This window comes from Lissotriton vulgaris, chromosome 6 (assembly GCF_964263255.1).
Source record: "Lissotriton vulgaris chromosome 6, aLisVul1.2, whole genome shotgun sequence".
Taxonomy (NCBI): domain Eukaryota; kingdom Metazoa; phylum Chordata; class Amphibia; order Caudata; family Salamandridae; genus Lissotriton; species Lissotriton vulgaris.
The window spans coordinates 135850878-135875751 of NC_141694.1; the positions used below are offsets into that span (position 1 = coordinate 135850878).

The following is a 24874-nucleotide window of genomic DNA, read 5'->3' on the forward strand; positions in this document are numbered from 1 at the left end:
TCTCCTAAAGTTCGGAGATTGCATATTTTGTGTTTTTCCTCCCACAGGCTCGGACTTTTGTGTTGTCTCAACTTTTATTAAGTTAGGGAGGAATGTAGTGTCCTGCTGAAAAAGTTCTAGTTGTTGTGCTATGTAAACCTACACTTTACACCCACCCACCACTGATGTCACGAGTCACGTGACACAGTTAATAAATAGGGCGGAGCGCACGTGCTCTTGGCCAGTTTACCAACCCACTACCCTGTGTCCGGGTCTCCATGAGCGCCGTAATGCGGGCCTAGGGCCCAACACCACAGTGGGGTCAGCCTTTCTTTCCCGACTACTGTTCCCATTCGCTTCATTAGCTGTATAACTCTCATGGCCACACCACCATTTCACATTGCTTAGCATATAAGGTAGCTTAGTGGGTTAGCATACTTGCTGCGGACAGTGCTGTAACATGCTAGAGATACTGGTTTGATTTTTTTAAAGTTTTGCCTAAATGGTGGGTTGTCAGGACATGGTATAGCGCAAAAGGAGATGACTGGCCATTTTTAGGTCTTGGCCTGCATAGGCTTCCCATTGACTGGAATTTTACATTCCAGCCAATGGGAAGAGGAGAGAAAGAAAAACACGCCCCCGAATCCGAAAATGACGGGGCGTTTTGGAGATCCATTTTTGCTGGACCTCGGAGAAAGATGGTGTGCTTCTCGCTGGTTAATTAGGCTTTGGCGCTTTGCTTTAAAGAGCATTCACTTGCCTTCTCTATTGGTAACACACACTCGAGGCACAAAACTGTCCGGGCACATACACTTCCCGGTGGCAAAAAGCATGTGGGTCCAGCTGGGCTTCAGGCGAAAAACATGTTGCCACCCAAAAGGAGGGAAACGACTCGGATCCTGGACGTGCCGTGGTTCAGGGGCATGGTGACAGCCGCCGACCAGGAGGCGTGGGAGGAAGATTCGCGCTTGATGGAGGCCATGGGCTTCTGGCACATTCCGCCGCAGATGTTCCTGCCAGTGGTGGGGAAGGCTTATACCAGAGCCGTGGGTTCGTCTATCGTGAGAGGTGGCGTATTAAAGCAGCCGGCAAGTTCCTCATCCACCCGTACTCTTCTTTCAGGTAGATTTCCAAAGGGCGGGTAAACAACCTCATCCTTATATCATCAGTAAGCCAAATGGCGTTCATGTAACTCCTATACTCCCCGAATGCGTTGACACCTTTTAAGACCAGGCTGCGCACGATTTTTGGTGGGTGAAGTGCCATTAGGGCAATAAATAATCTATGCGGTGCCAGCTAGTTTAACGTTACCCCGCATAATAGCTTTGACCTGCTGATACGTGATGAAGACTTGGGTTCGCGTTTCTTTTTTCGTGTGTGCGACGGCCATGTTTGTTGAAGGTGTATCGATTTAAGACTACGAACATGGCGTTCTACTCGTACGGCCATTTGGAGATCGCTTTTTAGAAACTAGCTTCAAGAAAGTCGGCAAAAGATTCTAGTTATGTTAAAATTAATTTTAAAAGTACGATAGCATATAGGCAGTTTCGCAGGCAGCAGCACTGTCCTGAAATAACGAATACCAGACATAGACCGATTACCCGTCATCTAATTTTACACTTTTGTGCTTTGAGAGACCGGGTTTAGGTAAATATTCAAATGCAGCCTGTAATCTATGGCAATATATAACTAAATTTAAATGTCCCTTTTTATTGCTGATGGAAATCAACCTCATTAACTTGATCCTCTAGTCTGGATCGAGTATTTTGGAGTGATGGTTTTTTAATTTGACAGAGTAAATGGTGTAAGCATGTATTGTGTACTTTTAAACCACGTCCTTTTTAATTTATTCCCAAATGGTTATTTTACTTGCTGCGGGCCTACGACCGAGTTGAGCGGGATACGCAGTGTGATTACATCTGAAATTATGCTGAAAGTTGGGCCACGCTTACAGGGGAAACCACTTCTGTGTGCTGCCATCTTTGTTCTTTATGTGAATCATGTCCGACTCCCAATGAATGACCGACCCATGCACCGCACACTATAGAACAGATCTCTACTCTCTGAAGCCTGCGCCATTGGTTAGTCACTTGCCCAGTTAGCTCAACGCTTGAGGATGAGTCTGTATCAAGCCCCCCATTAAGCAAAGGATACATTAAGCTGAAACTGTCAGAAGTTTGAATTAGGTCTCTGCCTGCATAGGCCGGAGCCGTGGGGCCATCTATCGTGAGAGGTGGCATATTAAAGCATCCGGCAAGTTCCTCATCCACCTGTACTCTTATTTCAGGTAGATTTCCGAGGGGCGGATGCAGCTTCTTCCCAAATAGGAGCTAGAGAAAAGTAAGAGTCGCTATTGACAGGCTCTAGTGTAGGAAGACACCCACACTCAGTGTGTGGGAGGCATGGCAGTGGTTATGAAAAAGCATACACACGCTACAGATGTGATTACAAGAACGATTGTCAATGTCACAATTACATATGTACTATTTTAAAGAGTATTTGCACAGAACCATTACTTTAATTGTGAGTAAACAGTTCAAGGTTCACGAGTAAGGATTTTTTTGGCTTTACACCTAAAAAAAACTTACTGCAGATGCGATCATGTCTTTTGTGCTTGATCATGAAAAATAAAACGTTTAGGCTGGTATGTTATTCGCTTGCCAGATGTTATAGTAGTGTTGCTCGTGCTCACAGTGTTAAATTCTGCTAAAAACATGGGTGGCTCATTTGACTGTGTGTGTGGAACTGTGTGTGTGGCTCTGTGTGTGTGTGGCTCTGTGTGTGTGTGTGTGGCTCTGTGTGTGTGTGGCTCTGTGTGTGTGTGTGGCTCTGTGTGTGTGTGGCTCTGTGTGTGTGTGTGTGGCTCTGTGTGTGTGTGTGGCTCTGTGTGTGTGTGGCTCTGTGTGTGTGTGTGGCTCTGTGTGTGTGTGTGTTGCTGTGTGTGTGTGTGGCTGTGTGTGTGTGTGGCTGTGTGTGTGTGTGGCACTGTGTGTGTGTGGCTGGCTGTGTGTTTTCTATGTCGCTGTGTGTGTGTATGTGGCTCTGTCTGTGTATGTGGCTCTGTGTGTGTGTGTGGCGCTGTCTGTGTGTGTGGCTAGCTTTTTTTTGTAAGTGGGTCTGTGTAGGGTGGCTCTGTGTGTGTAGGTGGGTCTGTGTGAGGGTGGCTCTGTGTGTGTGTGAGGGTGGCTCTGTGTGTGTGTGAGGGTGGCTCTGTGTGTGTGTGAGGGTGGCTCTGTGTGTGTGTGAGGGTGGCTCTGTGTGAGGGTGGCTCTGTGTGTGTGTGCAGGTGGCTCTCTGTGTGTGTGGGTAGGTGGCTCTGTGTGTGTGGGTGGCTCTGTGTGGGTGGCTCTGTGTGGGTGGCTCTGTGTGTGGGTGCCTCTGTGTGTGGGTGCAAATGCAATAGGTCTCGCATTTGCAAAAGATTAAGCTATTGGCATTGTAAATGACAATGACAATCACTTATATGTTTTAAAAACAAAAACATAAATAAAAATGTCATGAGCAATGCCAATAGCTCTAACTTTAACAATGCCGTGACGATTGCATTGTAAATGCTTGTTATTTTATATTAGGCATTTTAGGTAGCACAAGCCTATCTCTCAGAATCCCCTGAATGCAGTACATTGAAAATAGGGATGACAATTGCTTTCACACCAGATTTATGCAGGGGCAGAATTCTGAGTTTTACATACGTAGAGCGGTTTAGGTGTTGGTTGATAGAATGGGGAGGCAAGTCCAGTAGACCTGGGAAGTTACTAGGGTTTGATCGAATGTAAAGCAGCACCATGAGATCTGATGCAGCAAGTCTAGCATGTGATGCCAATAACTTTGCAAATTCCCCAAAACACTGCATTTATACACTGCCAGTGTACGACCTGAGGAGGCACGGCCCAAGGTTAACACCAGGGGCTGCTCAAGATGGAGGAAAGCAGCCCTTGGGTGTGCGCAAGGCTCGCATTCTGTACAAGGCGCAACATGGCAGCCCGTGTTAGAATTTATGGTCGGGAGGAAGGGGCAGGGCAAGCGTGCGGTAGGGGCCGAATCCCCGCTGGCAGTTGGGAGGGCGGGGACATAGGAGGCGGCATCTGAGCCAAGCGGACGCCCGGGAGAAGCGCATCGCAATGGGGAAAGAAAGCAGGCGAGTTAGAAACAGGAGAAAAGGCAGGTGGGGCAGGAAGCAGGACCATAGCAGCAAGGCAATGTTCAGAAGGACAGTCCTTAGGGCCCAGGACTCTTCATACAGAGGAAGGGAGGCACAGAAAGCGACAGGGGCTCGGAGGCAGGGGAGACGGTATGTGTAAAAGTGGGAATCTGGGTGGGGGCACTGGTAAGAGCAGGAGGCCCCCAGGGATACAGAGAGCGTTGAGCTTAGATAGATTGGGGGCCTTGGCAGGGCAGCAGGCCCAGAAGGGCCAGGTGGATGTGGTATGTCAGCAGGAAAGTAGGAGGCTGTGGGTGCTGGATCAGGGTGAGAAGCAGGCAGAAAGGGACACTAACCTTGGCACGCTGGAAATCCCTTGTATATTGCAGGCTCAGCACCACAGCTGCCATGCGAACTCTGGAGAGCTTTATGCGGCTCAAAGACTCCGAAGGGAAGAGCTGGCAGGGTCTTTTGCGGCCACCCAGATGCCAACGTGGGGCGGCTACAAAGCTGCCACACAAAGTTCTGGTGTGGCCTCAGCAGTGCATCAACCTGAACTGCTCCGTGCGGCCTCCGGGATGGCGGGCAGCAGTGCAGAGCGACAGCAGGTGGAGGACCAGTCAGAAGGGCGTACCACAGCCCTCTGGCATTCCTCAGAAACTGTGGTAGGGATCGAGGCGAAAGGAGAAGAGGAGGCTGGACAAGATAAGGTGGGAGCACAGGAGTGAAAGAGCGTAAGGAACTCCAGATTAAGAAGTTGCTTTATATGGGGGTCACTAAGCCCCTTGGTGATCATTTAATGTTTGCAACCAAGGAAAAGATATGGAAAGGGGAGTACGTAGAGATGCTAAAGCTCTTAACATGGAGAACTTAGGGAGAAGGAAGTATACAAAGAGGAGGAATTTGAGTTGTCCAAATGGCCTAAGATGCCTACGACAATCGAAAACTGGGTGGCTTTTTAACTTTCGCTGTTGTATACTGTGAAAAATAACCAGAAAGGTGCATGTCGCTATTCAAATATATGGACGTTATCAGAAGAGTGCAGATCATGTTTTGGGGGTACGCCAGGGCACATTATGATAAGGAGTTTCGCACACAGCTAGCATGGGTGCCTGAGGGAAAATGGGGAGAAATTGACGTGAAACCTTAGAATTTTGGTTGGCACACTATCGCAACAAGGGGGATGCAATATTGTTGAGCAAAGGTTTTTGGGAAGGGTTTAGGCTAAGTTATGGTGGTCCGAGAGCACAGAGGTGGGTGGAGAATTTGAAGTCAGCTCAGTCACATAAAAAAGGTAGTGCTGACAAAGCTACAGAAGGATGTTCAGAAGGGCTAAATGGTATGGCCATGCAGCACATGGCCGATGCCCGAAGTGTATCTCCCATTGGGACCAAAAAAGGAAAAAGGTCAGTTTTACCTCATCCCTTGTCAAACCAGAAGGGAGTTCTGTCAATGATTTTGTTTCTAAGGCGGTCATATCGGTCTCATATTCCTCGGTGGGTGTGGCTATGGCCTTGGTGGAACAGGTGGGAAAGACTCCTCAGATGGCATAGTGCAAAGTTAAGTCACGTTTTTGGCTGCTGCTAGTACACCGGAAGGATTTTCATTTACTGGGTATACAGTTTGACAGGCTGGTATGTTGACAAAGTGTTCCATTTCTTGCGCTCTGTTTGATCAGTTCAGCTCGTTCCTACAGTGGGTTTTCATGTGGCACTTGGGGAAGAGGACGGTGACGGAGGACGGTGACCCACTACTTTGTCAATATCTTTTTTGTGGCCGACCCAGTTCTGCGGACTGTCAACAACAGTTGGCAAGTTTTCAAGAGCTCATGTGTGACTTTGTGCCACTGGCTCCTGAGAAGACCATGGGGCAGAGCACAGTTCTCTCATTTTAGGTTATCATACTGGACCGAGTATTCCTGGAGGCGTGCGTCTTGGTAGACAAGAAATTGCATATGCAACTGATACTAGAAACAATGTTGGAGAAGCCCAAGGTGACTGTCAGGGAAGTGCAGGTCCTGCTAGGTCACTTGAATTTTACTTGTCTGGTAAAGTGAACGGGAACGACTTTCTGCAGGCGACTGGGCATGTCCTTAGCCAGGCTGTTGCTGCCTCATCACCGCATGCGATTGTTCATGAGAGAGGACGTGCGTATGTGGCACAGGTTTTTTGAGGATTTCAATGCCCTTCCAATGGTGACCGAAAGAGGAATGTGATTGGGATGTACAGATATATTCCGAAGCTGCAAAGGGCTTACGTTTCGGTTTGTATTGGCAGTGCAGGTGGTGTGTGAAGGAGTGGCCCATGACGTGGAAGCATGGGGGCAGAAGCTTTGCTTTCCTTGAATCCTTTCCCCTGTTGGTAGCGGTGATGGTCTGGGGGCAGGAGCTGGCCACACAAGAAGATGTTATTCAAAGTGGACAATATGGCAGTGGTACCAGCAGTGAATAAACATTCTGCAAGGGATGAGCAGGTGCTCAAGCTGCTGCTAGTCTTTGTGATGGGTTGTTTGAGTCATGATGTAGGGTTCCAGGTGAGACGTGGCTGAGGTGGACAATGACATTGCACATGCTCTGTCTTGTTCACAGCGGGAGAGGTTCCATGGACTGACCATGGAGGCAGACAAGGACAAGACCAAGACATATGTGCTGGTGGACATGTGGCCCGTAGGAGAGAAAGGCTGCTTAAGTTGGTGGTAGGGTCTTTGGCAGATTCCACCAGGAAATCGTATACGGAGACTTGGCAGGCGTTTCTATCTGGTGCGGCAGGCGGAGGGCAGAGGTTAGGAGTAGGGAAGAAGACGTAGCCCAGTTAATCCTTAAATTGATTGAAAGGGTTTCACTGGAATCACAATAGCAGGGAAACTGGCTGGAATTGCCTTCATGGGCAAACTCTTCTGGGGCTATCCGCCATCGGCCGGGGAGCTGGGAAGGAGAATGCTAGAGGGGTGGGCGAGGGAAAGGGATCGCCGGACATGGGTGAGGCAGCCTTTATCAAGGCATTTGTTGTGCAAGGTAGAGGATATGGGTTTTTTCAACATTGATGTCGGGCTGTTTTTCGTTTAGCACAGGTGCGCTGTTTTTAAAAAAAAAAATTTTTTAGTTCTCGCTTTGAGCAGGTGCAAGGCGGTTGGCAGTTAAGTTGCAATAGTTCTAGATTGAGACTATAATTGGTAACATTTGAATGAGGACAATGGGGGTGGCAATAAAGATACACCTGGAGGAAGTAACAAATTACAAGTTAGGATGTAGAATAATTAGATGGTAATAGATATAGGTTTAAGTGTTAAGGGATTTAAAGGTCAACTGTTCAATAAGAGGGTGGGAGTTACACACTTGTAAGATAAAGATGTAAAGGGGGCAGGATTTATAGGGGTGAGGGTAGGTGAAACGTGACTTTTTGTATAGTGAGGTTTTGTTTTGTAAGTCGAAGCCTAGGGTTTGATTGTTGTAATGTGCACCTGTCTTAAATAAAGCGGCCTTTCTCACACAATAAGCAAGTATGTGGTCTGTGCTGCTCCCCTTTGGCCCAATCTTTACACTTGTTTACGTTTATGTTGATATCACTGTTATTTTGCCAGTCCTCGGGGATGTCTTTGTTCTGTCTGCCCTACCTTTTCACCAATTGATTGTGCAACTGTTTGCTTACCCTATGCTCTGCTGTTTATTGCAGTGGGTTGCAGAAAGGTTTGCCAGGAACTGTACACAGTGTCTGGCATCAGCAACACTCGCTGCAGCCAACCCTGGTGGCTTTTTGCTAAAGGCAGTCTGTCAGTGGCGTTCATGCCAAGTTTTAGTAGCAGCAAAGAGGGAGATGGAGAAGAAAGAAATCTAGTTAATATAATTTCATCATACATTCGTATTGGAGTGGAGGAAGTCTTAAAAGGGAGAAAGCTAAAATAACCTAATTTTGTACAAAAAATTAGACTGTCTAAATCTGAAGGGTTGACATGTTATGGTCTCGTACTCTGTCCACATTGACATTAATTTAAGGGTGGATGAACCTCTTCAGCCCACTCTTTTCCATGCAGGCAGGTGACGCTACGCCAGGCTTCTCCATGGAGTAACTTGTGAGCTACTGGTAGCTCCCAGCTACCCCTAAGTTACTCTCCTGTGTGCAGCGCAACCTAATAAATGAGACGTTTTTGCTTGGTTGAATTAATACACATATACCAAAATTTTAAACCATGAATTTGAGATGAAAAAGTGTGTATTTTTGGTACTCATAAGCTAATGTTTGGCACCAAATGGTTGAATTTCCAAAATATAATGAAAGCTTATATTTAAGTGATAAATCATACGGCATTGGGCAGACTTGTTACTAATAATATTACTTTGCTGCCAGGTGGGATTACGGCCTGCGCTATGGCTGTTATATATTATTCATGCAGAGGCATTCCACAATGAGAAAGCCTTTTAGGGTCGAGCCTGCGAGTGCATGAACTAGTGCTTTTGTTTCGCCTCCGAGACACTATCGTTTACAAAAAGGGCTTGGAACCCGGCTTTCGCTTCTCATTTGTTGGCTCCAGAGTCCCTCTTCCTTCCAGCCTCTTAAATTGGCCAGTGCTGCCAGAACGTCACTTCCGATCCCTTCACTGGAGCAGGGACCAATCAATGATTGTTTCAACTTAACCTGTGCCCATCCACTGCTCCTGATGCGATCCAGGTACTATTTTTCTGGCCTTCCACTCCCCCTGCCGGCTGCTCCCTATATAGCCCTTTTTTAGGTTTTGCCTGGCGAAAGCTGCGCTCTGCGCAGCTTTTTCGCGCAGGCAAAAACCTAATGAGTACTGTAGTGTGGGTTTGGGTCGGCCCTCGTCATTCATTGGCTGGCTCCATAAATGGAGCCTAGCCATTGGACGAGGGGCCTGTCCGTCAATGCCGGAAGAGACACGGGGGCGTTCCCGAGATTCTTTGGCTTTTGCCGACGTCACGCGACGTCAGCCGAAAGCCGGGAACGCCCCCGATTCTGGTCCGGCACCCGCCTTCCTGCTCCGGCCGTCGTCAGCGTCTCTCCTCCCCCTTTCCCGCCCCCTCCCGCTTGTTTCCTGATGCCTGCCTTCTTGCTCCGGCCTCTCCTCCCCCTTTCCCGCCCCCTCCCGCTTGTTTCCTGGTGCCCGCCCTTCGTGCTCCGGCCGGCCGTCGTCAGCGTCTCTCCTCCCCCTTTCCCGCCCCCTCCCGCTTGTTTCCTGATGCCCGCCTTTCTGCTCCGGCCTCTCCTCCCCCTTTCCCGCCCCCTCCCGCTTGTTTCCTGGTGCCCGTCTTCTGCTCCGGCCGGCCGTCGTCAGCTCTCTCCTCCCCCTTTCCCGCCCCCTCCCGCTTCTCTCTGATGCCCGCCTTCCTGCTCCGGCCTCTCCTTTCCCGCCCCCTCCCGCTTGTTTCCTGGTGCCCGTCTTCTGCTCCGGCCGGCCGTCGTCAGCTCTCTCCTCCCCCTTTCCCGCCCCCTCCCGCTTCTCTCTGATGCCCGCCTTCCTGCTCCGGCCTCTCCTTTCCCGCCCCCTCCCGCTTGTTTCCTGGTGCCCGCCTTCTGCTCCGGCCGGCCGTCGTCAGCTCTCTCCTCCCCCTTTCCCGCCCCCTCCCGCTTCTTTCCTGGAGGCTGAGCCTGGACACAGCTCCATGGAGGCGGGCGGGACACAGCGGCTCCGCCTGGACCTCTCCCGGGCCGCTCCAGGCCCCTCAGGGCCCGCTCGTGCCCCCCGGCCGAGGAGCGAGGTGTGGGCCTACCTGATGACCCTGGCGGACCGGGGCCTGCAGAGGAAGAAGGCGGAGGAGGAGGCCAAGCACGGAGTGAGTGTCCGACACCGGGGGCCGCGGAGTGAGTGTATGGGATGGCATCTGTGGAGGTGATGAGAGGCCGCGTTTGGGGGCTGGGAGGGGAAAGTTTGAAAGGATGGGGGCAGCGGAAAGGGGTTGAGTGCTGAACGGTACAGGGGTGAGTGAGTGTGCTGAAGAGCAGGCAGGGAGTGAATGTCCAAGTTAAGTGGCTAAAGTGGGGATTTGGGAAAATGTATAGGGTGAAGGATTATGGTAATTCGGGGATGGGCAAGAGAATTGCTGCGAGCCGGGAGTAATAGGCTGGGTGCTGCAGGCGGAGAGGAGGGTGAATAGGAGGCGCAGAGCTGGGGTGAGTGTTGGACGAGTGACAAGGAGGCTGAAGGGACTCGGGGCGGGATGATGGACTCCGAGAGGGGTCGCCTAGGCATGGATCGTGTATGTGTGGACCTCAGTCCACTGTATGTCACGCAGCGCAGACTGGCACAGGGAGGCAGGAGGGCCAGGCGAAGAGAAGAGAGGCAGCGAGAGGGGGTAGCGACTGGGAGGTATACTTAAACATTGTGAAAGGAAAACTGCTGTGGAGAAGAAAGGGAGAAAGAACAAGAATCGAGTTTGGAAGTGGGCCTCTCTAAGTAGACCTGGGAGAACAGAGAGACAACAAGAACGAGAGAGAAGTAAAGGATAACGAGAGAGAGAAAATGGCAACATAAATGAGCAGGGCGACCACCACATCTTTGAAAACCAAAGACCAGCACGTTCCACAGACATAGAAGTCGGATTATTATTAGCATCCACGCTGAGGCACAAAATAACTCAAATCACAGCACTCACTTCAGAAATGTGAGGAACATTAAGTGCATGTATCCTCTTTGTTAACTGATGTGCTGTCTTTCAGGGGCCCTAACTAAAGCTGACAAAAAAAATAGGCAACATAATTCTCTGCCAATAGCGTTGCGCTATTTAACACACAAAATAATGTTGTATGGACAAACGTTTCACCCCTTTAATATTCTTTTTAGAACTGTTTACAGCAATCCCCATCTCAAAGGTGACAAGGTAAACTTTGCAAAGGGTTTACTACTTTACAGCACCAGTTGATGCAATTTTTAAAGTAACGTTTGATTTGTTTCAGCTAGAAACAAAGTTAAAATATTCAAATTATGCAGCATGTGATATGTTATGATATGCAGAAAATGAAACCGCTGCAGAATCCATTAGCTAGACTTGTGAAACAACTCAGCAAGAGTAGAACAAGAAGGTATAGAAGGAACAAACAGGAGAACAAGCCTTAACCCTTTATGCACCGGCACCCTGACGCTGGAAGAGCCCCTTTGTCTTGCAGAGGCTCCACTCTATGTATAGCAATTTAGAAAGTAACTAGGTGCTTTCTTCGTTCTCTTTTTGCCCCAAGGACATTTTTTCTGCCCCAGAAAAACACAACACCCACTACCCAGTCCCCTTCAAACTAACATGTGGCACAGGGTATGTTTTATAATGCACTATGCACTTTATAATTTCTGTACATTTTATTGTGTAAGGCAGTTTTTATACTTGCTCCCAAAATATTAAATTTACACAATGCAGTTTTGCACTTTAATATCGACGAAGGCCTGTTCTTTCCTAACATGACCGGTTGTGAGTTGGTGCTTATCCACTGCAATGGAATCTAGAACATTTCTGAGACGTAATTTACGATGGATTGTATATTTGTTTTATTTTTATGCTTTTATGGTCTTGGAACTGAATAAAGATGATAACGTTGCATAGTGTAAGTCTACGGCAAGCTCTTTGCTATGCTCCTCAGACGACTCTGTCTAGTCGCGGTATATAAATGTCCCCAATATTAAGGGATAAGCAGAGAAAAAGCGGATAACTGAGAATGAGAGAGAGAGCAAGCGATAGAAGGAGGGGCTAGAAAATATTTACTACAAGGAACACTAATTTGGGGGGCGTGACAGGTGCGTTGAGCAGCAGCACGGAGCAGATCGGAGTGAATGACCGTCAACCTGTCCATTATTTTTTTCTCCAAACCTTGCCACAAACAAACTGACAACAAGAAAAAAATTGATGGTCAGTCTGTTTGGCTCATCTAATTTGTCACAAGCTGGCTTTATTTTTATCTAGTTTGGGGTGATCCAGGTCCTGCTACCCATGAGTCACCACGTTTCAGGGTCTAATACTGATAAGACAACTGTGGTGGTGGTTAATATATTTGCGTGTGCCCCTGTTGCCTGCTTGTGCCTCCGTTTTCGTGCCCCTGTTGCCTGCTTGTGCCTCCGTTTTCGTGCCCCTGTTGCCTGCTTGTGCCTCCGTTTTCGTGCCCCTGTGTGCCCCTGTTGCCTGCTTGTGCCTCTGTGTCCCCCTGTTGCCTGCTTGTGCCTCTGTGTGCCCCTGTTGCCTGCTTGTGCCTCTGTGTGCCCCTGTTGCCTGCTTGTGCCTCTGTGTGCCCCTGTTGCCTGCTTGTGCCTCTGTGTGCCCCTGTTGCCTGCTTGTGCCTCTGTGTGCCCCTGTTGCCTGCTTGTGCCTCTGTGTGCCCCTGTTGCCTGCTTGTGCCTCTGTGTGCCCCTGTTGCCTGCTTGTGCCTCCGTGTGCCCCTGTTGCCTGCTTGTGCTGTGTGGGTGTGTGTGGAGGGCTCTGTGTGGCTGTGTGTGTAGGAAGCTTTGTGTGGCTGTGTGTGGGGGGGGGGGGCTCTGTGTAGCTGTGTGTGTGGGGGGCTCCGTGTGTGTGGGGGGCTCCAAGTGGCTGTGTGTGGGGGGCTCTGTGTGGGGGGGGCTCTGTGTGTGTTTGTGTGTCATTTGCGATAGATAAAGCTAGTGGCATTGTAAATGACAATGCCATTTATTTATGTTAAAAAAAAACATAAATAAAAATGTCAAGAGCAATGCCAATAGCTCTAACTTTAACAAAGGCAAAACCATTGCATTGTAAATGCTTGTTTATTCTTGTTGTTCTGGTTTCTTCTTCCCCCCCCATCATCGATTCCTTCTTATTGTTGATGGTTATTTCCAATTTCCCCAGTCGTCACTTCCTCTTTGCTTTTTTGGAGAGTAGCTAGGCCCTTCTCTTTTTTGCCCCTATTACTCCCACACTACCAGCCTGTGAGTTGACTGTGGATGCCCCTAGTAGCGGCATCTTGTCCCTTCATGGGATCTGTTATTGTATGGCTCCTCCTGCAGTGTATTTGTTTATACTGTCTCTGTCAATAATTCTTTCTCGCGGTTTGTGGTTTCTGAGCCAGTAATCCCTGTTCTGTGTCTGTTTGTGCAGCTCTCTCTCTTGGTGTCCACAACCTCTGCTCTGTGTGTTTGATGTCTCTTCGGGTGTATGTTGTCCTCGTCTGTAATCGCTGTTTTCCGTCTGTTTGCGGGGTGGGCATGGCTGGCAAAAACTTGGGGTGCGTATCCATGTCATCGGCTCCTGCTGCGTTTCTTGATGTCAGCACCCCTGCACTGTGCTAAGAATCTGGGATGTTGTTGTAGGCGTCAGCAATTTATGCTTGATTTCTATTAGTAAAATGGGTGTTGGTACTAAACAGATGGAAGCACATACAGCAAAGGCAAAAAAAACAAGGAATACTGGTTGCGTAAAAAAAAAAAAGTGAGTGAAAAGATAAAGGAACAATACCCATGGCCAATAAGGGTGAAAAAGGTGTCCATGTGCTATTTAAAATGACGAGCAAGCTTTGCTCCTGGCCACCGACTCAGCTGGATGGACATGAACTTTTATCGTGGTTGTGCGCCAATGACCAAACACAAGATTAGAAAGTGCAAAGTTTACGAAGTGCAACGTTCTACATGGAAAAGGAACAGAAAGAGTGAAATAAAGTTCATCTAAAGTAATGTACACTTGTAAAGCACACACCAACTCGTCGGGTATCCTGGCGCTAAAGAGACGGAAAAAAACCTATGACAAAGACCAGTAGGCATTAAACTCTGGGATAGAGCCAGTTTTTTATTTTCTTTCTAAACGGCAGAAGATCTTTCACCTGCTGAAGCTCCATGGGCAGGTTATTCCAGAGCCTTGCGGCAGCAACACTGAAAGCTTGCACCCCCAATTCAGCTCTTCTGACCAAAGGTACTTTCACCCAGCAAGCTGAGGAGGACCGAAGACGACAGGTGGGAACATACCAACTAAATTTATTCTGCAATGGTATTGGCCCCAAACTGTGCAATGCCTTGAACACGGCACAAAGGGATTTGAAGTGAATCCTCTGCAGAATTGGGAGTCAATGCAGCTTCACAAGGGCCTGAGAGGAGTAGGATTGGTGGGGTCTCATCAAAGCCAACTTGGCTGCCGCATTCTGGATTCTCTGTAGTCTCCCAATTAGATACTTAGGGGACTCCAGCAACAAGGAATTGCAGTAATCCAGCCTGCTCATAATCACACTCCTTACTACCAGAGAGCGTGTATGTGCAGTGAGCATGGGGACAATTTTCCTAAGGGTCCTGATCAGGGAAAGGCAGCTCCCAACGGTCCTATTAACTTGAGTTTCCAAGGTCAGCTTCTCATTAAAACAGATTCCCAGATTGCGAACCAACTTAGATGGTGCCAATGGGGGATTGCGGGAATAGGCCAGAAGTCTGCTGGGAGGGGCTAAGACACTCCCCCACCTTCAATATAGAGAATCTGTTTTATCTGCATTAAATTGCAGAGAGTGGTTTCTCAGCCAATGTACCACATTCTGCATAAAGGCATGGAAATTCTCCAGGGTGGATGAATTTTCCCCCTCCAAGGAGAGAATCCGCTGGGTGTCATCCGCGTAGTTTACCAGGCCTATGCCGTGGGATTTGATGACATCCATCAAGGGACGCATATAGGCATTTGAGATGGAGGATGCTCTGTATGGGAGGACAACGCTGTGGACTCGCACCCTGAGAATCATTGCTAGGGTGGGTTGCAATTGTTTCTTCAGTCCTTCTGGAAGTTGCCTATAGAATCTTGTGAATTCTGTTGGACGCTGGTCTTTCGCAAAGTCTGCATATTCATTTGATCGGGAGGCCATCTTATGCCTTGAGACCCCTGAGTGTGCCACATGCACCTAGATAGGGCTATCCTGTTGCGCAGGAGGGAATAATGCATAGTCGGGAATAAGAATATAATCCATATTGATCCGCCTAATCGTAAGAGATATTGGAGCCAGTTCAGAGTTTGGCGAACAGGGTACTCTGTCACAAATGTGAAGGAGCTCCCTGCCTGTCAAACCCTCAGTCCGCCTGCATCCTTCTGAGACAGCAGGGCTTTAAGTGGGATGAAAAAACTGGGTGCTGGAGGGTTTCTCAAAGGGGTGTGGCCGATCTAATTATGGGCGTGGCTTAAAAACATGTAAGCTAAAAATCTGTGCTAGTGTGCCGCCTGACTGGTGTTTTGCTGCTTCTGTCAATCCTCCCAAGTAAATAAAATAACAAGTAACATTACACCTGCAACAAGCCAGGACTATTGGATTTGTCAGTGTTGGTTGCATAAGACGAATAAGCAACAAGGATGGCTCAGTTGCATATAATATTGAAAATACTTCACTCCTGAAATGATGAGACTGTGAAAGTAATATAACGTCTCTTTGAAGTTACACCGAAGGCAGTGAAGGGTGGTACTGCTGCAGAGTTGTGATTTTTTATTTTTTATTAACTCTGATGGTGAGCGCAAAAATGGTGAGCCTGATAGGGATCCTTCTCGGAAACTGCTTTTTACAACTGCCAGTGTTGAGCACCGGCAGGACCCAGCCCACTTAAAGCCCTGAGAGACAGACCGATTTCTACAGAATCTTTTCATCTTGTCTTTTTTCTCTTCGACGAAAATTACTACCTCTTTTTAATATTTCTATTTCTCCATGTTTTCATTCGCCTTCTTTTACTCACAGTATTTTTTATTCACAAATTTACTTTGTGGTTTTGAGAAAAGTTCTGCAAAGAGTTTACTGATGGGAGCTGGCTCATTTTAAGGAGTAGGTGGAATGGAGAGTCGTCTGCTTTCCCTGTTTCAGAAAGTGCCATTGACAGTGAAGCTTAAAATGCACCCTGTATCTGATTGTCGTTCTATAACTTATTCAGTATATGCTCCTAGGTGATACATTATTAAGTAGTTGCTGGCAGGGTTTGTGTTTGGAGTAAGGTGCTCTACTGAGCCGCACAAAGACCCCGCTTCACTCAAGATTAATGCAGACATTGAGAGTAACCTCTGGTGTCTCTTATTGAACACCGCATCATTAATCAACCCTTAAACGAAACTGTATGACTGTATCAAAATACATACACCAGACCTAGTGTTTCTTACAGCAGCCTGATTAAGTAATAACACTGGCCCTGCTATTGATCTGGCCATCTCTAAAGGATGGATAATGACAAGCAGCTCAAAGTAGGGGGAGGCATTGCTGTTGTTTTTAAGGATAGTTACTCATGTACTATACTTCAGGGGGCACTCTGTAACCCCAAAGGCCTCTTACACACTAGACAAATTAGTCCTGCGTACTCTATTACTCTACTGTCTGCCAGGACCCAGAAATGAACTTTGAATTAATATTGGGTCCTGTTTAGCCCCCCACATTCGGTAGGTCTCCTACTTTGTTATGCTGGGTGACCTCAATTTTCACCTCGAAGACACAGATAACCCGATTAGAATCACTCAGTATCTTGGGGCTTAAGCAACATATAAGATACCCACCTCATGACCCGAGACACATACTTGAGGCCGTTTTCTCCAATAGCGATTGCTTCCTGGTTAATCAGCCATTAATCCGACTCTGGTCAGACTACATAGCTATATCCTTTAGACCCCCTACCAACTTCCTGGAATGATGTGCCCAGGAATTAGATCAGAGGTGCTCGGCCGTACCTGCTCCAAACCTAATTCAGAAATTTTGAGCAAGGCACTATAATTACATGCACCTGCAAATGATCGGGAAATAAACATAAATGTATGAAGATTTAATCAATGGGTAATATGGGTAACCAATGAAATCGGCACCATTACACAATGTTAAAATCAAATGCAACAACCCTTCTGCCCCTTAGTTTATTAATGCACTTAAAGTAGAAGAAAAGACTTGCAAAGTCCTATAAAAGAACTGAAGAAAAACGTACAACCCAGAGCTCAAAATGAAATAATCAATTAAATATGAAAAAGAATATTAGAAACACAAAAACATCTTAATATTCTTGGCAGACACATTTCTTTAGTATTGTAAAATTACTAGCCAACCCAGAAGCATGTTATCTGGCAGTATCCCCTACACAAAAATTATGTGATAACTTTTCTAAAGAAAATGTTTTACTTTATCCATGAATAAACAGGGTTCACCAACCTGACACTTGGCTGAGTCCCTCTTGCCAAGAGGATCTCAATCCAATTCAGAATATTCGCTAAGTAAATTCTCTAGACTGTCGGAATCCGCTATTGGCCCACTCCTCACTCCAGTAATTCCTATTCTACGTTTGATCCAGCCCCTCCCTAAATACAGAATTTAGGAGAAAACACCATCTGCCCTGTTAAAATGCAAATGTGTACCGCTCCTTGGAGGCTTGAGAGGTCCCCTTAATTTGGGAAAATATCCCCATAACTGCCAATCCGGCTGCTCTAACTATAGAGCAATCTCTTTATTTCCACCTCCGGCTACAATCTTGGAAAAAACAGTTAATAAACAAATCTCATTATATGTAGATGCAATCTAAGCAGGGAGGGTGAGCATCTCTGAGCCCCCTGGACCTGTCCACCACCTTCGATACTGTGGCCCACTGCACTTTGTGTGTATTTTAAAAAAATGTTTAGGCTGATTGAGGTCTTCAATCATTTGTTTCTGATAGAACAGAATCCCCAGCCACACCTCTGTTCTGATCAGCTACCTTTTCATTTAAATGTGCAGTTCCATAGGGGTCTTCGTTGAGCCCCACACTCTTAATATTTATACATCTCCACCTGTAACCTCAGATCATTTGGTTTTAGTTTTGTGTCTTATGCTGGTGATAAAATAATAGTATCCATCCCTATAAATGTGAATTAAACTAAAGCTAACTTTTTCAAAAACGCATGACCATGGGCGCCCAATTAATGATACCAAACAGCCTCAAAAGGAGTGGAGACAAGGCTGAAATTCTTTTGTTTGGAAGTCTTGCATGGTCCTATTGCTCTGAATGGCAACCCAGCGAATTGGAGACTCCTTCTCCCCCAACTACTTCTGGGAAAAACTTAGGCATTAACATTGATAATTCAATATCTCACTCCAAATAAATTAATAGAGGAGCGGGGTCTGTATTTCGTCATTTTGAGATTACTTAAAAAAAATATTTCCCTTTGTTCCCACCGTGTTCCGGCACACCATAGTTCAGGTGCTCCTAACCTCCCATATAGTCTACAGTAACTACCCTTTTGTAGGTGTGCACAAGCGTATCGTAAACAGAGTTCAGGTCATACAAAATACTGCAGTGAAACTTACCTTAGAGATTCCTAAGATGAACTCAGTCAAACAACATCTTGACATGCTTGGCAGCCGGTGCACAAAGGAACAGTGTTCATAGAAAACAGCGAGTAGGAAAACAAACGTTACAGTTCCCCTACTCAACAAACCAATGCAAAACTAGAAATCTTTGAGGGCTCCGCAGCTCAAAAAGGTGCTGGAGAACATGTGGGAGCCTTAGGCTCCTGTCCATTTATGGTGGGCTTGTCCAAAACTATCTGTATTTTGGAAGGAATCGCTGGCAGCAGTTAAGGATATGGAGGTCTTTCTGATTCCAGTCAACTCTGCTGAAACAATTCCATGAAGAGCAAGTTATAAAGAAAAGTTTAAATTCTCAGGCTATTGAAAAGACCATTGTTGTCCCCATCACAGGTCATAGAACAGTGAAAAGCTAGCATAGTTCACCATCCCTGTAAAGCTATTCAATTCACATCTTCATAGCACTTCGTGCATCCAAACCTATTCACATATTTGATTAATATATATTTTTTATTAGATTTTTATAGAATTTTAGGTTGAATACCGAATGTTCTAATGCAAGTTATTGCAAGAGAACTGTGTTTAAAAAAAAAAATATATATATATATATATTGAATTTCCAATAACAGAAGCATCTGGCATTTGATAACTCATAAGCAAGGCTCAGTGTATAACATAACATTAGCCCATTGAGACAACGTTTCCATCGCGCTCAACAGTACACTTATATGACTCTTATGTTTACAATCTTTAGCCTGTCTCTCGCATCCACCCTACGCTGTAACGTTCAAGGATCATAGAGAGCTATTCAATATTAACAATGTAAGTGGGCCTCTGCTATCTTAACTGATGGCCATACCAATAGTTAAGTAAGCCAGCCCAACTCCCTCCCCCCACCCATCCGTAGCCACCGGTGTGTCCCATCTACATACTCAACGTTACTTAGTCCATTAACATCCAGAGCAAGAGAACAGTGTTGTTTACAACCGTAGAAAGATTAACATTTGTAGTCCAGACATACAAATAAAAAGAACTTGAGCATTTTCAAGTCTTAGCTCTTAGACTGCTGCTAAAAAAGGCTTTTAAAGATTATTTTTTTTTTAGAACAAAAGCCTATTGTAGTGAAATTTAAGTTGCACACTTAATCAGTCTTCACTACTCTTAGGTTGTGTTCTAAATACACAAAAAAAGAGGGAGGTCCCCTTACTAATCCAATGTGGAACAGGGGGCAAAGTACACAGAAAAAGAAAGACTCCCAAATCAGAAAAGACTAATATCCTACAAACTAAACAAACTTATAAACTTACAAAAAAACAGGAATCCTAAGAAATGTCAAAAACAATTAAAATAAATGCTCCACTGTGAGAAACAACATATGGAAAAAAGCTTAAAAAACATAGAAAATGCAATTAAAATCCCATAGTTTGTACAATTTTAACATTCTAGAAGTAGACTTCTACTTCTCGAATGTTAAAATTGTACAAACTATGGGATTTTTATTGTGATTTTATTTATTGTGTCTCTTGATACAAATACGATTTTGAGTATATTGTATCTGAATAAAACAAAAGACCTTTTAATTGTATTTTCTCTTTGTTTTTTAAGCTTTTTTCCATATGTTGTTTCTCACAGTGAAGCATTTATTTTAATTGTTTTGGGCATTTCTTATGATTCCTGTTTTTTGTAAATTTATAAGTTTGTTTACTTTGTAGGATATTAGTCTTTTCTGATTTGGGAGTCTTTCATTTTCTTTGTTCTAAATACCACACTATCTAAAGCGCAGTACGGCCACACCACAGGTTGAATTTGAGTCAAACTTTAAGTAATCTGTGCTCTTTTGACAGGCCTCACTCCTATCTGTCATCTAATTTACCACTTGTAGTGCTACAAGCAAGAGCTGCGCCCTGTGTAAAATCGATCCGAAAACATATGTTAGTCAGCAGAAACTGCCAGGACTTCACAACTTCTAAGAGTCCCAGTCCCCAGTCAATGAAGAATCCTGTTTGCACATGAAAAGCGAAGTGCGGCTCTCAATGCCGGCCAGAAGTCTCAAACCCATGTAGGATGTTATCTGGTGCACCTTGTACCCTGTCTATTAAGTACACCGCACCCTTACTATATTCCACAGTAAGAGAGGGAAAGACTGCAGGGTGTCTCACAAGTCAATTCTGAGCATGTGCCTCTTGCTGTAAAGGTACAGGTCCTGTACGAGCACCATAGTCGAGATGATCTGAAGGAGTTCTACAGCGCTAACAGCAGGCTCCTCCCACTTCAGAAGGTTTCACTACTTTAGATAAGCATTTAATCCTGTTTCACCTGCCCTAAATCTTAATTGAGTAGAATGAGAGTCTAGCTGTCTATAAATGTTCCTTCAGAGTTGACTCTGTGAGGGTCTTGTTTGTTCAATCTTGCTTGTTCACTCCTGTTGGCGCGTGGTCCCTGGTAAATGGTGGACACCGTGCACCCAGATCACCTTACTTAGGAATTGGATCAGGCTCAGTGGAGCCTCTAGTTTACGGTTCACAGTAGCTGCTTTTTAAAACTTTCATGCTACCCATCCTGTCTGTAGATGCCACTGGGCTTTTTGTTCCTTGCTCCTGTTTGATTTCTGGAACACAGTGGTCAGGGCTGGGCTAGCCACGTGGCACATTGGGAAACCCCAACCTCCTTCATTCGGAGAAGTGTTGGTTTCGGGGCGCAACCCTCAGCTCACCCAGCCCCGAAAGCGGCCAAAAAGGAAAAAGATTTGCCTTTGGGCACATAAATAATTTGCTTCTGCTGTGAAATAATACTGTTGGGTAAGTTACCAGACCCAGAGAAACTTCAAAATTCCCACCAGCCTTTATTCACCCTATAGTCTATGGTTACGTAGTAAAAGGAGATGTTTTGATTTGTATTCAGGAACGTTTGGAGCTGAAAGGCTGATTCACTTTTACCTTTTAAAAAGGGAGGGGCTGAAGTGCCTCTGCTGGTTGGTGCAGTCGGCAACTGCACCCAACCCTGGGACGCACACTCTGGGGCGCCGTAAAGGGCGCATTAACTGGCACACCTCTCTGGTGCACAGTCATTGCACCTGCTGACAGCCTCTTTGCCTGTGCGCCAGTATCTGTTATAAGATGCCATCTCAAATTAAAAGGATTTCCTCATTTGCATGTGGCAACGCCCCCTTGCTAATGATGTAATGATGTAATGCACACTTGAGACTGTGCTGGTCCGATCCACATTACAGAAGGGGGCCCTCGAGCGTCTATGGTTCCTTCTGTAACATCAAAGTGCTCAAGGGGCTCAAAAAGAGAGGGTACACCTTCCTGTTGACAATTGCACTGCCACAGCACTTTGGGCCATATGGATCATCAACCTTATTTGTGATTCTCAAATAGCGATTTTTAAGAAATCGCTATTTGAGAATCGCAAATAGGTATGTATGTACAAAATCTTATTTTTTTTTTGCGATTCCTTAAAATTCCTTAATTGCGATTAGCAAATTGCGCATCACAATTAAGGAATGATTTCCCATTCATTGCTATGGGCCAGAAGGCCCATAGGAATGAATGGAAGGTATTCTCAATTTGCGATTCGCAATTTGAGAATCGCAAATTGAGAATAATTTCAAGGGTGCAGGGGTGTCCAAGGACACCCTGTTGCACCCCTGAAATATGCATGGGTGCACATGTGGCACACATACATGCCCCAAGGACATGTATGTGTGTCACATGGCACTTTGAAAAATGCAAAAATGTGCATTTTTCAAAGAAATCACAAATTACCACCAACCTGAAGTTGGTGGTAATTTGCGATTCCTTAAGGCAAAATTGCACTTTTTTTGTGCTTCTTACATTGCATTTAAGGAATCACAAAATTTGCGATTCCTTAAATGCAATCGCAAAATAAGCAATTGCAAATTTTGTGATTCCTTTTTTTTCATGCAGATTTGTGTGATACATACCATTTTGCGAAAATGCGTTCGCAAACGCCGAAATTCTGCGAATTTCGCCGTTTGCGAATGCATTTGGGCTTGATACATATGGCCCCTAGTCTGTTATGGAGGTGGTCCGCTAGGAGAGACAGTTCTGTGCCAGATTTTCAGGCTATCCACATAGGGTAAGTGGTGTACATATAATTAATTTAAATTGAGGTTTTTTATATAGTTAGTGTTAATCCTTAAACTCTGGCTTAGATACAACTCTCCTGGGCTACGTTGTATACTTGTGGTGTATTAGTTGTGTAAACATTAAGAACATCTTATTTTGAGGATCGTTTAGCAAACAATGCATTAAACACTTCTTCGGGATGAGAGGCAACCTAACCCAACTGCGCAAAGGTACCTTATTTAAATATGCGTGGTTTACAGGAATATTTTAACCACAGTTATCCTAAAACTTTGATCCTTGGAAAAGGCACCCCTTATTGTGGATAACATTATACTATGGGTCTAGATAATGAATGAGATTAACAGGAACTGTGAGACTAAGGCTAGCCCATCAAATGTATCTCCAAAGGACCCTTTAAAACAGCAGCCGGCTGATCAGACCAGGAACCTCAGGAGCTCCAGCATCCTACTACTCATCCCTATGAAAGCACACAAACAAAAAACTGCCGTACAGTCCTTCGCCGGAAACTGGCCCAAAATCTGGAACGCCATCCCAGTCGATATCAAGACTATTTCATCCTTCCCTGAATTAAAAAAACACCTAAAAGTCCTTTTCCTTAACCTCTCCCTCCAGAATGGATATCCGCCATCTAAACACAAATCCCTGCTTGTCGTCTCTCCCAGACATTGTAGCTGTAAGACTTACCTTCTCCCTGCCATTAGACCCCTAACTGCTCCTCCCCACCATTAGACCCCTAACTGCTCCTCCCAGTCATCTTTCCCAGACATTGTAGCTGTAAGACTTACCTCCTGCCTGCTATTTGACCCCTAACTGCTCCTCTCCTCACCTAAGTGGTTCAACCCCAAGACAACGTACCCTCTATGAGGTTATCTCAGGACTCGCGGACTATCTCAATGCTGCTCTGCACACTTGGACTTCCGAACCTATATGTGGAATACTGCTTTATTGTATACACCCCAAGACAGCATGCACTCTGAGGTTATTTCAGGACTCACATACTACCTCAACGCTGCTCAGCAAACACGGACTTTCCGAACCTATATGTAGAATACTGGTTATTGTGTGAATCACGCTCAAAAACTGTTGTGAAGCGCTCTGATACCTTCGGGTCAGGCTAGCGCTATATAAAACTCCTTAATAAATAAAATAAATAAGCAGCACCTATGTTGTGCACTTCTCTTGCAGTTGTCCCTCAGTAGCCTATCTGCGTCTTCCATATACTGATATGCACTATATGAAATTCTGAAAGGTAAAAGCTGCAGTACTTTGTGAACATGAGATCATTAAAGCATATTATCCTCTTTCACGATCTGCAGTGTCGTCCGCATACTGATGACACTACAGGGTGCAATTCTCACATTCCACTGACGACCCACAGATTTAAGTCTGCGTATGTAGCAGAACTTTAATGACGTCCAACTCACTGTCTAACTTCGGTTTAAAGATTAAGATAAAATAGGTTTATAAAGGGCCTGGGTGCCGCTGCAGCTTGCCGCTAGGAAGGGTGAGGGGGGCTGCTCCGTTAGATCCTGAAACTTATTTGGAAGGGAACAACCAGGATTTAAGCGATTTCCTAAAATGCTGCCTATTTGGCAGCAGCCTCATAGCAATTGGTATCTTGTTCCACAGTTTAGCTGCACAATGGGATAGACTCCTGCCTCCCAATCTTGCTCTGCGGATTTTGGAGATTTGTAGGAGACCCGCATTTGTGGATCTAAGATTTCTCATGGGCGAATACCATAAAATCAGTTTCTGAATATCAACAGCACCTCCTCCGTATAGTGCCTTGTGAACCAGACCGAGAGCCTTGAATTCCACTCGTTGCTGAATAGGGAGCCAATGTCCTGACCTTATACTAGCAGAGGTGGGATGGCCTTTAGGAATGTTTAATAGTAGTCATGCAAAAGCATTTTGTAAAGATTGTAATTTAGTCATCTGCGCCATGTCAATACCCAGGAAGAGTGCATTGCAGTAGTCTATTTTAGAGAGGATAAGAGCTACTACCACAATGTTCCTGAGTTCCTGAGGAATAAAGGGGAAAATCTTGCATACGATCTTCAATAAAAAGAAACAGGACGACGTTCGGTGGGTAATCTGGCATGCAAAATTTAGCTGATTATCGAAGATCACTCCTAGATTCCTGGCCTTAGCTGTCGGACAGGGACACTCACTCGCCTCTATTGGCCAATACGTTTTATTCCACAGGGTTAGTCCCTAACCAATCTCCATAACCCCCATTTTATCGTTGTTAATTTTAAGAAAGATTTGACTCATCCAGCTCATGATTTCGGTCAGACAAGTATGGAAGCTGATGGCAGTGGTGTCCGGATATTTAGATACGGATATGACTAGAGAGTCATCCACATATGAGAACAAAGTGAAACCATGCTCTCTGATGAGTCTGGCCAGCGGAGTGGCATAGATATTATTAAATGGAGTTGGTG

At 45.7% G+C, this 24874-nt stretch overlaps 1 protein-coding gene across 2 annotated transcripts in view; it reads left to right on the forward strand.

The window, feature by feature from the left end:
• The window catches only part of LOC147706905 (epoxide hydrolase 1-like), a 289615-nt gene that overhangs the window by 45897 nt on the left and 218844 nt on the right, over positions 1-24874 (forward strand). The window lies entirely within an intron of this gene.